Source organism: Henckelia pumila, chromosome 4 (assembly GCF_033568475.1).
Source record: "Henckelia pumila isolate YLH828 chromosome 4, ASM3356847v2, whole genome shotgun sequence".
Lineage (NCBI taxonomy): Eukaryota > Viridiplantae > Streptophyta > Magnoliopsida > Lamiales > Gesneriaceae > Henckelia > Henckelia pumila.
In genome coordinates this window covers 91996383-92010734 of record NC_133123.1, presented here as the reverse complement: position 1 = coordinate 92010734, position 14352 = coordinate 91996383, and positions in this window count along the sequence as shown.

The window sequence follows — 14352 nt, the reverse complement described above, 5'->3', positions numbered from 1 at the left end:
TTAGATTTAGTGGGAGATCAAGATTTGAAGATGGTGGGCCCAGCAGACAATGAAGACTGAAGAAATGTAAATTGGAAGCATATGTAATAGGATTGCATTTGCATACTGCATATTACCTAGGATTGGACTAAGACCCGTGATTGGCAACCACGGGTCAATTAGAAATGGAATCGATCATCCTATATAATATGTGATATTATGATTGTATGCATGTTTAGACATAAATTGCGTGAATCCGGCAATGCATGCAATAAATTAAATATGATGAGACAAATATTTTTATAAATAAAATCCCTCATTTTAAATATGATTTAAAATTTATATCAAGATAAATAAAGGAAATTTAAATATTGTTTAAATGTTCCTACCTTCCATCAACGGTCAATGTATGTGATGCTACCCGCGGATACGGTCCGGCTCATATTATTGGGGGGCCCGTCCGTCGGAAAGCTGTACATTGGATCGACAAATGTTGTAAGTTGGGTGGAACTCCCATGGGATCGGCTCATATTATTGGGGGATCCACATGGCGACCGTCCATCACAACTTAATATTGATGGGTCATCTTGACATGTCACTTTAAACGGCGTCATATTATTGGGCCCTTATTGGACATGAGGTAAATACATGGGGGTTGCTTTGGAAGCAATTGGGCTCTACCTTTTGAGAATTATGGTTGGCTGATATTATTCGGGACCATAAGTTTGTCAATTGGACTCCATGTTCTCACTAAGGAAAAAGTTTCCCGTTTTCACTAGAGGGTGGTGAAATCGTTAAAATAGTGGGAGTGAGATTCATAAAATTAAATTCGCCTATTTTATGTCTTAGTAAATTGTTAAACAATCATTGATATATGTCTGTTTTTCCTTTTCAGTATTTCATACAATGAATTCGCGAAATCCTTTATTCTCGATCCTCGAACAAAACAAGCTGACTGGCGCCAACTATACGGAATGGTTCCGGAAGTTGAAGATTGTCTTAACTTCGGAGAAAATGCTCTACGTGTTAGAGAAAGCACCTCCGAAGGAAGCACCAGCTGACATAAGTCCGGAGGAATTGGCCAAACTTGATGCATGGTGTGACCATGACATCAAGACCAAATGCTATATGCAAGCCTCGATGTCTGATGAACTCCAGAGGCGATTTGAGGACACGGTGAATGCTGCTGACATTCACACGCAACTCAAGGAACTTTTTGGGGCTCAGTCGAGGGCTGAAAGGTTCTCTACTGTTAAGGAGTTGATGACGTGCCGCATGCGTGAAGGGACTTCGGTCCGTGATCATGGGGTACGAGTGATTTGGCTCATACAGAAGTTAGCGACCCTTGATTTGGTGTTGGAGCATGAACTCAATGTGGACTTGCTGCTTCTATCTCTTCCTTCTTCATTTGATGGATTCGTGATAAATTTTAATATGAACAAGATAGAGGCCACCCTTGAAGAGATGGTCAATATGCTCGTTACATATGAATCCACACTTAAGAAGGATAAGCCAGCTTTCTTGGTGGGCTCCTCATCTTCTGCTAAGAAGGGGCCAAGTATGAAGGGCAAGAAACGTTCTGCCCCACCCAAGAAAGTGGAACCCGAGAAGAAGCAAAAGACAAAGGCTTCAAACGATGGAAAATCCAAGGATGTTTGCCATTACTGCAAGAAGCCGAGTCATTGGAAGCGCAACTGCAAGGAGTATCTTGAGCAGTTGGGAACTGCAAAGGGTATGTTCTATATCGAAATAAACATGTCACTTAATACAACTTCTTGGGTATTGGATACCGGATGTGGATCTCACATTTGCAATGATTTGCAGGTGATGACAAGAAGTCGCAGGCTTAGAATGGGTGAGACCCAGCTGAGGCTCGGGAATGGTTCCAGAGTTGAAGCTACGGCCATTGGAGATGTTTGTTTGATTTTGCAGAATGGTTTTAAATTATTGTTGAGAGATGTTTTATTTGTGCCAGATTTAATTAAAAACATTATTTCTATTTCTATGCTTGATAGAGATGGTTATTCTTGTAATTTTGTGAATGGGATTTGCAATATTTACAAGAATGAATGTTTAATTGGAAATGGACAACTTGAAAACGATCTATACAATTTAAAACTAAAAGACGTTCCAGTAAATTGTATTGACAAACCGGCGACAACAAACAAAAGGAAAATCGATAGTCAAAACCCGGCAAACCTTTGGCACGCTAGACTAGGTCATATTTCCTCAAGGAGGATGAACAAGCTAGTGGGAGAGGGCATGTTTGATATGTCTGATATTAACTCTCTACCTACTTGTGAATCCTGCCTAAAAGGAAAATGACTAAATCTCCTTTTAAGGGGAAGCCTGAACGTAGTCAAAATCTGTTGGATTTGATCCATACAGATGTTTGTGGTCCATTTAGAGTAGGGACTCAACATGGCCACACCTACTTCATTACCTTTACTGATGATTATTCTAGGTATGGGTATTTATATTTAATGAAATATAAGTCTGAAGCATTTGAAAAGTTCAAAGAATTCAAGGCTGAAGTAGAAAACAAGCTAGGTAAAAGTATTAAAGCACTTCGATCGGATCGAGGTGGAGAATACTTGAGTACCGAGTTTTTGGACTATCTAAAAGAGAATGGGATTCTCTCTCAGTGGACTCCTCCTATAACACCACAGCTTAATGGTGTATCGGAGCGTCGTAATCGAACTTTGTTGGACATGGTTCGATCCATGATGAGCTTCACTGAGCTTCCACCTTCGTTTTGGGGCTATGCGCTTGAAACGGCGGTATTGTTGTTGAATAACGTCCACACTAAAGCAGTGGACAAAACACCATACGAGTTATGGAATGGCAAAGCTCCTAAGTATTCATACTTGAGGATTTGGGGATGTCCTGCTTACGTGAAGCGGACAGTGGGAGATAAGTTGGATAGTCGATCCAGCTTGTGTTATTTTGTGGGGTATCCGAAGAATTCAATCGGATATTATTTCTATTATCCTGCTGAAACAAAGGTGTTTGTTTCACGGAATGCCACCTTCTTGGAGAAGGAGTTCTTATTGGATAAGAAAGGCGAGATGATGGAACTCGAAGAAGTTCGAGAAGAACCCGAAATACAAAATAACGATCCCACACCTCAGGAACCATTGCTGGACACGCCTGCACCTAGAAGATCCGAGAGGACTTCTAGACCTCCAGTTCGATATGGTCTTCTTCTTGAAGAGGGTCAAGATGAACCCGACATTGGATGTGATCCAAGAAGCTTCAAGGAAGCAATTTCTGATGCGGATTCGAATTTATGGCTTGAAGCTATGCAGTCAGAATTGGATTCGATGCATACTAACCAAGTCTGGTCTTTAGTGGATCCTCCCGATGGAATTGTTCCAATAGGGTGTAAATGGATCTACAAAAGAAAGCTTGGGCCTGATGGTAAGATATTGACTTACAAGGCGCGATTGGTGGCGAAAGGTTATACTCATAGGCAAGGAGTTGACTATGATGAAACTTTTTCACCAGTCGCAATGTTCAAGTCCATAAGAATCCTAATTGCCATAGCTGCATGGTATGACTATGAGATATGGCAGATGGATGTGAAGACTGCTTTTCTTAATGGAGACATTAAGGAAGAAATCTATATGAAGCAGCCTGAGGGGTTCACATCCATGGGAAGCGAGCATAAGGTATGCAAGCTTCAGAGATCAATTTATGGTCTAAAACAAGCATCAAGAAGTTGGAACCAGAAATTTGATGAAACAATAAAAGATTTTGGTTTCATCAAGAACCCGGAGGAACCTTGCGTGTACAAGAAAGTAGTTAAGGATGCGGTGACATTCTTAGTACTTTATGTTGATGACATCCTACTCATTGGGAATGATGTAGGGATGTTGCAGTCAACAAAGATATGGTTATCAGGTAGATTTTCGATGAAGGATTTGGGTGAGGCATCCTACATTCTTGGGATACAGATCTATAGAGATAGGTCTAAGAGAATGATAGGACTCACTCAATCAACCTACATCGATACCATATTGAAACGGTTTTCAATGGATGGGTCCAAGAGAGGACATCTACCCATGTGTCATGGAGTTTCTCTATCCAAGTCTATGTGTCCCAAGACTGATGCAGAGATAGAGAATATGACACATGTACCATATGCGTCAGCTATAGGTAGTATCATGTATGGGATGATATCTACCAGACCGGATGTAGCATTTGCTCTGAGTGTCACGAGCAGATATCAGTCTAATCCTGGTCAAATGCATTGGAAAGCCGTGAAGGACATTCTTAAGTACTTGCGAAGGACTAAGAATATGTTCATGGTTTATGGAGGACGAGAACTCAAACTGGAAGGCTATACCGACTCTAGCTTCCAAAGTGATGTGGATGACTCGAAGTCAACCTCTGGATTTGTGTTCATGCTCAATGGTGGTGCTGTCTCTTGGAAGAGTTCCAAGCAGGACACCACAGCGGATTCCACCACTGAGGCTGAATACATTGCAGCATCAGCTGCTGCTAAAGAGGCCGTTTGGATGAGGAATTTCGTCCAAGAGTTGGGCGTCATTCCTGAATTTGTTGGTCCAGTCCCGGTGTACTGCGACAACACGGGTGCCGTTGCTCAAGCAAAGGAACCAAGGTCTCATCAAAGATCCAAACACGTACTGAGGAAATACCACATAATCCGGGAGATTGTGGAAAGAGGAGACATCAGTGTCGAACGAGTGGCCTCTGCAGACAATATCGCTGATCCACTTACTAAGCCTTTGCCAGGACCATTGTTTGACAAACATCGCGAAGCAATGGGTCTACGTAGTATGACTAGTTGGCTATAGGGCAAGTGGGAGATTGTAAGAGTGGGTGCCCAGTGAGCCAACTGTGTGGCTATGGGCTTTGTTGACTCTTTGTATAAACAATCTTTTGTTTAATATTATTTACACTTTTATGGCAATGACTTTATATTACTTCATATTGTTATATATACTATTGTTGTTTTGATAAAGACCTTGAATATACTATAGTGTATGTAAGATGTGGTAGAACATGGAGATGTCTATCATGAAATACATCTTATAGTCACTGTATATTCTAAAATCGTTCCTAGTCGATTGAGCCGTCCGATAATAAGGATAAGGATCGCTCGAGTTTGAGACTAGCATTTGCGATGCGGAGTACCACGTTTCATTGGTAGGGAACATGGAGATGTTCGAAGCATGCAAATGGATATTCATAGGATGAATAGTCGAACTACCCTATCCGGACTTTCCAAGTGGTTATCACTTATCGAGTGGATAAAGTCCGCGGTTTTGGTTGTACACCATTAGTCCTTACGACTTGAAACATCATGGAGACTCTATATGCTAGTACTGTGCTTTGACTCGTTTACCGACTCTGAGGGGGTCATCAGGTGTCGAGATTGGGTACAGTTACGACACATATAGGAGTCAATGCATTGTTGTCAAGGATTCACCACATACTTGCGAGTGTGGATATCCTATGCGATCTGAGGAGATATTAGTGTGACAAATCTCTGGCCAGAGTACTTGATGTGATTTAAGAAATGGTTTCTTAGTAGCACATGCGATGTCACTAATTTGATCTTCAAGATGTATTGCATAGTTATCGAATCTTGAGCGACTCTCGATATACCAATGGTTGTTGATTCGATCGGGATATTTGGATGAAGGGACCGTACTGTACGCTAACCAAAATCTACTGGTTCTTGTAGGCACTATCAGTGATACCTAGGGAATCATGGGGCGATGTTGCTAGGCGCTTTACCATGATTCGTTGGGCAAGTCGGAAAGTGTTGTTCCGAGTCACAAGGAGTTGTGAGCCCACGGCTAGCTGTATCCCTGAACCATTGAGGGTCACACAGTGTAATGGAGTTTTAATCCCCGTTGAGATAGTTAAATTTAAAGAGTTAAATTTAATGAACTAAGGAGTTGGACTTCTTAAATAAGAGTAAGGGAGTAGGATTTCCTAAAATGACATAGGGATGGACATTTTTGGAAACCACTGAATTCGGATTCAGGAAAATTTATTTTGACTTTAAAACGTGCAGAAATGGTTTCTGTGCACATTGGTGAAATCGTTTCATCAATCGGAGTCACGATGAATTTTATATTAATTTCTGAACGAGCGGGCTTTGCTTGTCGGGCCCCAGCTTATGACTAATGGGCCCTAAGGTGTTAGTGGCCTGCATTATAAATAAGTTATTTCAGTACAGAAATTACACACAACAGGTCATAATTTTTGAGACAGAGCAAAAATCGAACCCTAGCCTCTCTCTCAACAAATCGGCCGAACCCTCCCCCTCTGCCCGAGAAAATTCCGGTCTGTGATTTTGAATCGCAGTAAGGAATAACGAATCAAATTCGTGTATTCTCTTCGCAGAAAACTTCTGATAGATTTTCTAGTGCAATCTATCAGAGGGATTAAACCTCTGTTCGTGGACCTGATTGAAGGCGTTCATCGGTTCCAGGGAGAGACAACAAGAGCAGAATTGTTCTGTTGGTGTCCATTAATCTCGTTGCGAGATTTGAGGTAAAATTTATTTAATTGTTATTTAAATTTTACACACACGTAATTCAATCGATGAACGGTTGATACCCATACCATGGAAACGTTCCATGAAAATTTTTAAACTTCCGCTGCACCGGGTATCAATCGTAATTGGTCTGGGAACTCGCCAGTTTTCCAACAGAACAATGTTCTCTTTAAAAGCTCTGTTAAAGTTATAAGCTCTCCCGAGTCAGATAAACAATTAACAGTGTAATTTCTAATGTCCTATTCAAAATCTCCTCTCCCGAGTGCCAGATTTCAAATAAATATAACAAATCAATTATTGATCAGATAATTGAAAAGACAATCAATTCTAGAAAAAACAATTAATCTAGAAGAAATTCAATTCAATAAAATCAAGAATTCAAGAAAGTGTCTACACCAGGTTCCATCCGACCTCTAGACTATAAAAATTAGTTCATAATAAAATTTTGAAAAAAATAAATAATAAATCCAAACATATTCAGAATTAAATAAATAAAAGATAAAAGAAACAAATCCGTCATCGACGCCGTGTCCGGACTATCAAACTCCGTTTTCGTTCTTCAGTTAAGCTCTAGAAATCCTTCAAGAAAAATCTCTTGATCAAACCCTCTGATCTGTGTTAATGTTTTGTGTGTGGCGGCTCTCCAAATAATCAGATGAAAAATTCCCTTTTATAGTGTCTCAAAAAGCCCACTCAAAAGCCCAAGAAATTATAAAAATTTCCTTCCAATTAAAATTTCCAAACTCAGACTTCGCGACAAGCGGCCGCCTCAGAATTCACGCGCCCGCGTATAGCCCTCTAATCTCAAGTTTCTCACGCCAAAACAATTCTTGCGCGATAGCTCTCTTTGAGCGCTAATGGGAAGCGCTGAGCTTGTGGCCCAATAAGATGGCCCATCACTGTTCCTTTCTTTTGTCTGTACGTTTCTTTACTTTTCTTCTTTCTTCTTCCCTTTTATTCTTTTAATTCTTTTCTCTCTGATCGAGCAAATACTACCACGAAAAATCAACGTAAATATATCTATCAATTAAGCTCGAATAAATCGCAAGTGCACGATTCAAGTTATAATATAATATACTGAGTACGAGTATCGTCCTCAGGGACTAACGAAAATAATTTGTCTTTTCAATTTTTAACTACACAAAGTATCGAAAAAGTGATTTGTGAATTAACTAACATCTAAAATTAAAACTCAATATAAATTAACTTAAATTTCACAACCAAGCCAACAAATCTCAGAGTGAAGAATAACAATTCAAAATGATTTTGTTGGAATTTCGGTTCACCTTTTCCCTAATTGAACTGGACGATTGTAACTTAATTTATTTTTATAAATTTAACAGAAGTTCCTATAACATTGACACTCTCTCTCGAGGTGATGCCAAACTAATCAAATAAGTGAAATAATTAAATCTCTCTAATTATTTATCACGACTGATTGCTTTGCGTTCTATTAATTCTACAACTTTCAACCTGGTGGTCTATGGCTATCAACATGTACTAAATACCATATCTCTATGCATATTTTACGTCCATGGATTATATCATTCGTCCTAATTATAAACCTATCTCTCGACAGCAATTCATAATTTACGAATCTATGTTAAGGGTAGCTAATCATCAACATAGAAAGAAAAACATGATAAAATCAATTATAAACATAAATCAATTCCCAATACGTCTGGTGATTCAATCACACTACAGTGTTTTGGGATTAGGATCCCCTCGATTCCAACAAAATAATAGTTTAGCTACTAGAATTCATTACAAAAATTCAATCTCCAAGATTTTCAACATAAAAATTAAGAAGAAGAAGAAAAGGAAAAACTCCCAACGGAGAAGAGAAATCTTCAGCAATCAGCCGCCGGTAGTCTTCTGATATGCGTCCCGTGTAACCCTCAAAAACTAAAGAAATAATTGTATTTATAGTTCCACAGAATCCTCTCCGAAATAAACTCTCGAAATAATAAAAAAAAAATAAAAACTGTGCGCCGCGCCCGAGCGGTAGAAATTGGCCGCTCGGGCGCCTCGAAATTCCTTGCGCTACTGTTTCAAAAATACGTGACCACGCCTGCGCGGTAGAATATGGCCGCTCGGGCGCCTCGAAATTCCTTGCGCTACTGTTTTTCTCAACCGTGTATGCGCCCGCGCGGTAGAATATGGCCGCCCGCGCGCCCTTCTTCTTTTCCAGAATTTTGCCTTTCTTCTTGTTCTATCTGCATGGCCTCTACTGTGCATCACCTTTCCACCAAGTATCGGCATTTCTTGGTGATTTCCTGCCATAAAAATAGATAAACCAGAGGAGTGAATACGAACATAATAAAACAATAAAAAGAACAAGAATGAAAAAGAACGGACAATAAGTAAACGAAACGAAAGGAAAACAAACACAAAACAAACAATAAAAACACATAAAAACGACTCCTATCAACCTCCCCAAACTAACCTTTTGCTCGCCCTCGAGCAAAATAGGAGATAAACTAACATGAAGACACAACAGAACGACGAAACAAGGAAGTGAAATCAATCTTCTTAAGCCTCAGAATATTTTCCACAAAATAAACAATCCAATCAATCAACATGCTGACATTTTGAAAATGTAACACCAACTAGCAAACCTTGCAAACTTCAAAATCTCGCAACTCCGTATTTTGGAATACTCTACTCTAAATTCAATTCACACATTCTAGAATCATGAGGACTTTTTCGGTTATATCAGGATCAAGATTTTGAAACATTCAATAATACACACACTCATGACTGGTATAACTCAATGAAAAATAGTGTGTGCATGTTTTTGATCAATAATCCACATTCATTAACTGTGTCTATCAACAGTCCATAGGCAAAATTCTCACAACCCCTCTCCACTAGTATATTAGGAAACTGTAACTCGGTCAATAGGTCTCATTCGGCTTATAATGTTAGGCTAGGCTAATGGCTCCAAATGAAGGACAAGAATTCAAAGAGGGAGTAAATAATGATCATTCTATACAGACTACTCTTTTCCAATTACAAATTTGCACTTCTTCTCATTCATTGATTTCCAAATTTTTTTTTCTTTCACTTGCCTTTTGCTAACATTCTTCTCTTTCTTTTTCCCCATTGTTTTTCAATATTTTCATATTTTTAAACATATCCCTTTTTTTTTTTCTTGCTTCTTGCTACCCCCTTTTGATTTTTGAACAACACTCAACACACCATTCGTTTCTCAACTTTTCAGTAGGAGCATACACATCAATGATCTACAATCAATTTACTCCCAACAAGGTAGGAATGAGTGTTTAAGCTATGGGTAGTAATTGTAGGTTCTTGAAAAAATGTTGAATGGGGGTTTTCCACACGTTTTCACGCGTGCCATTCGTTTTCTATTAAGCTCAAATAATGTACTAGGGACAAAATAAATCAAGGGTAGTTTGAAAGGCACAAACGAAATTCAGAAAGAAATGCCTATATCACTCCTAAATCACAGTATGCCTGTATTGCGCCTCGAGGGATGTTCGAACTTATTCTAGACAAATCTCAATTCACAGTTAACTCATACAGATCTCAATCAGTCCAGAAAAAAAAGAATCATCAGTAGTAAGCGATGATTACACCAACATAAAATCCAGATTATGCACCTCTCATGCTCATATAAATGTGAAGGCTCAATTGGGCATCTAAAGGTAGTTCACGAAAGATTTCTTTCTAGCCCACAGATCAAACAAATTGCCTCAATCATATCCAAGTTTGTGTGTTTCAAATACAGATTCAAGTGTACCTCACAGAATGTTTTGAGACCTATTCATCGACTTGGTTATACTAGTTCAACACGATTTGTCAAACAAAGAAGATAGTCATGGACTTAAGCAAAAACAAACGGTGAACCCAAATTTTTTTTTTTTTTTCATTGGCTTTTCTGATTTTCATTCACAACACGTGCAACCACATTACAAACGACTCAAACGAACAAAGAAAACACGAAAAACAAAACTGAAAACACAAAAGACACACACCCTCCCCAAACTAAAGACAAGCATTGTCCCCAATGCTACTTAACACCACCAAAACTAAAACAAAGTAAAAGAAAATAAAAACAAAAAACACTAAAAACTCCCCTGGTTCTAATCAGACTCCTCCTCATCCATGTCTTTGGGCAGATCCCGAACCGGTGGAGCATATTGGAACTGGAACGGTGGAGGATATGGCGGTGGTGCAGGATAAACGGTCGGGTCCATCCCAGCATTGGCGAGAAGTCCTCGCATCATGGCATGGGTGGATTCATTGTAGGCGGTGTTTACCTCTTGGCAGTGCTCCTGATGTTGCATCCATGCCGACATTTCACTCAATGTTTCATGTGTGGTGCGGCGAGCAGGAGGTGGCCGAGGTGCAGTCCGTGATGATTGACCAGGGCCAGAGCTGGCTTGGCCAGGAAGTGAAAACTCGCGTACGCGGAAGGCGTGTTTTGCTTTCAGAATTGTGTTATCCACTGCCTGCATTGGGTGCAACCATTCTTCTGTGTCCTTGTATGGGACATCAGCTTGCACACACAGTAAAGAAACAATGGTCGGAAAGAAAATTGAAATGTTGGACGTGCGAATGGAAGTGTACAACTCTTGGTTGATAATTTGTCCAACATTAACCGGCCATTGTTTGTGCACAGCATAGAGAAGCACCACCCTGCTCATTGTCACAACATGTGTATGGGACACCGGCATCAACCTGTGGGTCAGAAAAGCATACCACAAGGCTGGTTCCAGCCGCAAATGTTTTTCCTTAAAAGATATGAACTTCACCGAATCCTTCCACACATTAGCTTCATAGAACAACTCATTCGAAATTTCATTATAATCCGGATTGGCCTTAAAAGCCTGAAATTGGCTATCGTCTACTTCCGGAGTTTGCAATAACGCATTAATAGCAGCGGGAGTAAAAGAAACAATCTTACCCCGCACGAAGGTAGTGCTATCGGTACGCTCGGCGGCGTTGGCGTAAATTTCACGGATCAAGGGGACTAATGCCGCGACAGGTTGGCGGCAAAACTCGGCCCATCCTCGAGCTACGATGCCAAGGGAGGCGGTGCGGTTTTCAGAAAGATCAATTCCTCGCTCCGGAATGGGATTCCTAGCGGCCTTGGCTTCCTCATAACGTGCCTTTGCTTCTTCAGAAATAAATTTCCCATCTATTAAGTTGGATGGGTTGGCCCTAGAGGTGGCAATCTTCTGTTTCTTTGGCGCCATGTCGAGAGATGTGAGAACTCGAGTGAATTACCTGCGAAATTGAGAAAAGAAGAAGAAATTGAGAGTGAGGGAGATGGCGGCTGTGAGGGAATTAGGGTTAGAGAGAAAGGAAAGAGAGAAAATAAAGAAGGGAAAAAGGAATCGGGTGTTTTAAATTTCTGATTTTGCGCGAGGAGCCCGCGCGGTAGAAAAGTGCCGCGCGGGCGCACACCCCTTTTTTCTAAAAAAAATTTGACAGAGGGTTGGGTGCGCGGGCGGCAGAAAACTGCCGCGCGAGCGCACCCCCTGTTTTTCAAAAAAATTTAAGACCGAGAGTTGGGTGCGCGGGCGGCAGAAAACTGCCGCGCGAGCGCACCCCATTTTTTTCCAAAAAAAATTTTAAAACAGAACTCAACTCGAGAAAGACAGGAAATTAACTAAAAATTCTTACACTTGAACTAAAATGAACAAAAAACGCGAATAAATAAAAGGGAAAGTAGAATGTAGTTCTCAATTTAAAGTCGAGAGCTTGACTTTTCTCCCTCCCCAAACTAGTCTTGGTCAGTCAATGTGGTGATGACTGACGTGGAATCGACATCACCCCCCACATAGTGTTTTAACCTTTGAGCATTGACCGTGAACGACTCGTTGCGGGCATCTTTTATCTCTATGGCCCCTGATGGATACACCCTGGTGATCTTATAGGGCCCAGACCATCTAGACTTCAGTTTCCCGGGAAATAGTCTTAACCGGGAGTTGAACAGCAACACAGCCTCTCCTTCCTTGAATTCCCGCTGACGAATACGCCTATCATGTATTCTCTTTGTCCGTTCCTTGTACGAAACCGCCATGTCATATGCATTGTCGCGGAATTCTTCCAGTTGATTGAGCTCCAACAATCTTTTTTCACCTGCAGCTGCAAATTCATAGTTTAGAGTCTTAATAGCCCAAAATGCTCTTTGCTCTAATTCAACAGGTAAATGGCATGCCTTTCCAAATAATAATCTATAAGGGGAAGTGCCGATAGGGGTTTTAAATGCCGTCCTATAGGCCCATAAGGCATCATCAAGTCGAAGTGCCCAATCCTTCCGATTAGTACTCACACTTTTCTCCAGGATCTGTTTGATCTCTCGATTGGACACTTCCACTTGGCCACTGGTCTGGGGATGATATGGGGTAGATAACTTATGCTTGACACCATATTTCTTTAAAAGTTTGTCAAAAAGTTTATTGAAAAAGTGGGTGCCACCATCACTAATGATTGCACGGGGTGTACCAAACCGATTAAAAATATTTTTCTTCAAAAATTTTATTACAATCTGTGCATCATTTGTTGCAAAAGCTTCAGCCTCTACCCATTTTGAAACATAATCGACTGCGACCAAAATGTATTTTTTCGTCAAAGAAGGTGGAAATGGTCCCATAAAGTCGATTCCCCAAACATCGAATATCTCACACTCAATGATATTATTCATATGCTTTTCATTTCGGTTAGAGATATTACCTGTCCGCTGACATATATCACAAGCTAAAACATACAGGCGCGCATCCTTAAAAAGGTTGGTCCAATAGAACCCACATTCAAGTACCTTCGCTGCAGTTTTGATTGGCCCAGTATGGCCACCTACCTCACGATCATGACAATGACTGAGGATGCTTTGCATTTCTCCTTCCGCCACACATCTCTGAATCATTGAGTCAGCACATATTTTAAACAAAAATGGTTCCTCCAAAAAATAGTGCTTGACATCCGATAAAATTTTTTTCTTCTGATGGAAAGATAGATTATGTGGGAGTGTGCTTGTGACCAGAAAATTAGCAAAATGTGCATACCATGGTGAACTCTCTATGGCGAAAAGTTTTTCATCAAGGAACCAATCATCTATATCCTTTACTTCATTTTGTGCATCATCAGTAATGCATTCTAATCTAGACAGATGGTCAGCTACTACATTTTCAACACCTTTCTTATCCCTGATCTCTAAATCAAATTCTTGCAAAAGCAAGATCCACCTAATCAGTCTAGGTTTCGCATCTTTCTTTGCCAACAGGTGTTTAATAGCAGAGTGATCTGTGTAGACTGTGATTTTTGAAAGCACAAGGTACAAATGAAATTTATCTAGTGCAAATACTACAGCTAGCAACTCTTTTTCAGTTGTGGCATAATTGAGCTGAGCTTCATTAAGAGTCTTACTAGCGTAGTAGATGGTTCGGAATACCTTGTCTATTCGTTGGCCAAGTACCGCACCAACAGCAGAATCACTCGCATTGCACATTACTTCAAATGGAAGCTCCCAGTTCGGCGATGTCAATACTGGCGCAGTCACCAGTCTTTCTCTCAACACCTCAAAGGCCTGCAAACAATTCGAATCAAAATCAAAAGGTGCATCTTTCATGAGCAAAGAGGACAGAGGTTTGGCAATTTTTGAAAAGTCTTTAATAAATCGCCGATAAAAACCAGCATGTCCGAGGAAACTTCTAACTCCCTTTACTGTCGTAGGTGGAGGCAGATTTTGAATAACGTGCACTTTAGCCTTGTCCACCTCGATCCCCTGCTCAGAAATTCTGTGACCTAACACTATACCTTCTGTCACCATGAAATGACACTTCTCCCAGTTAAGCACCAAATTGGTCTCC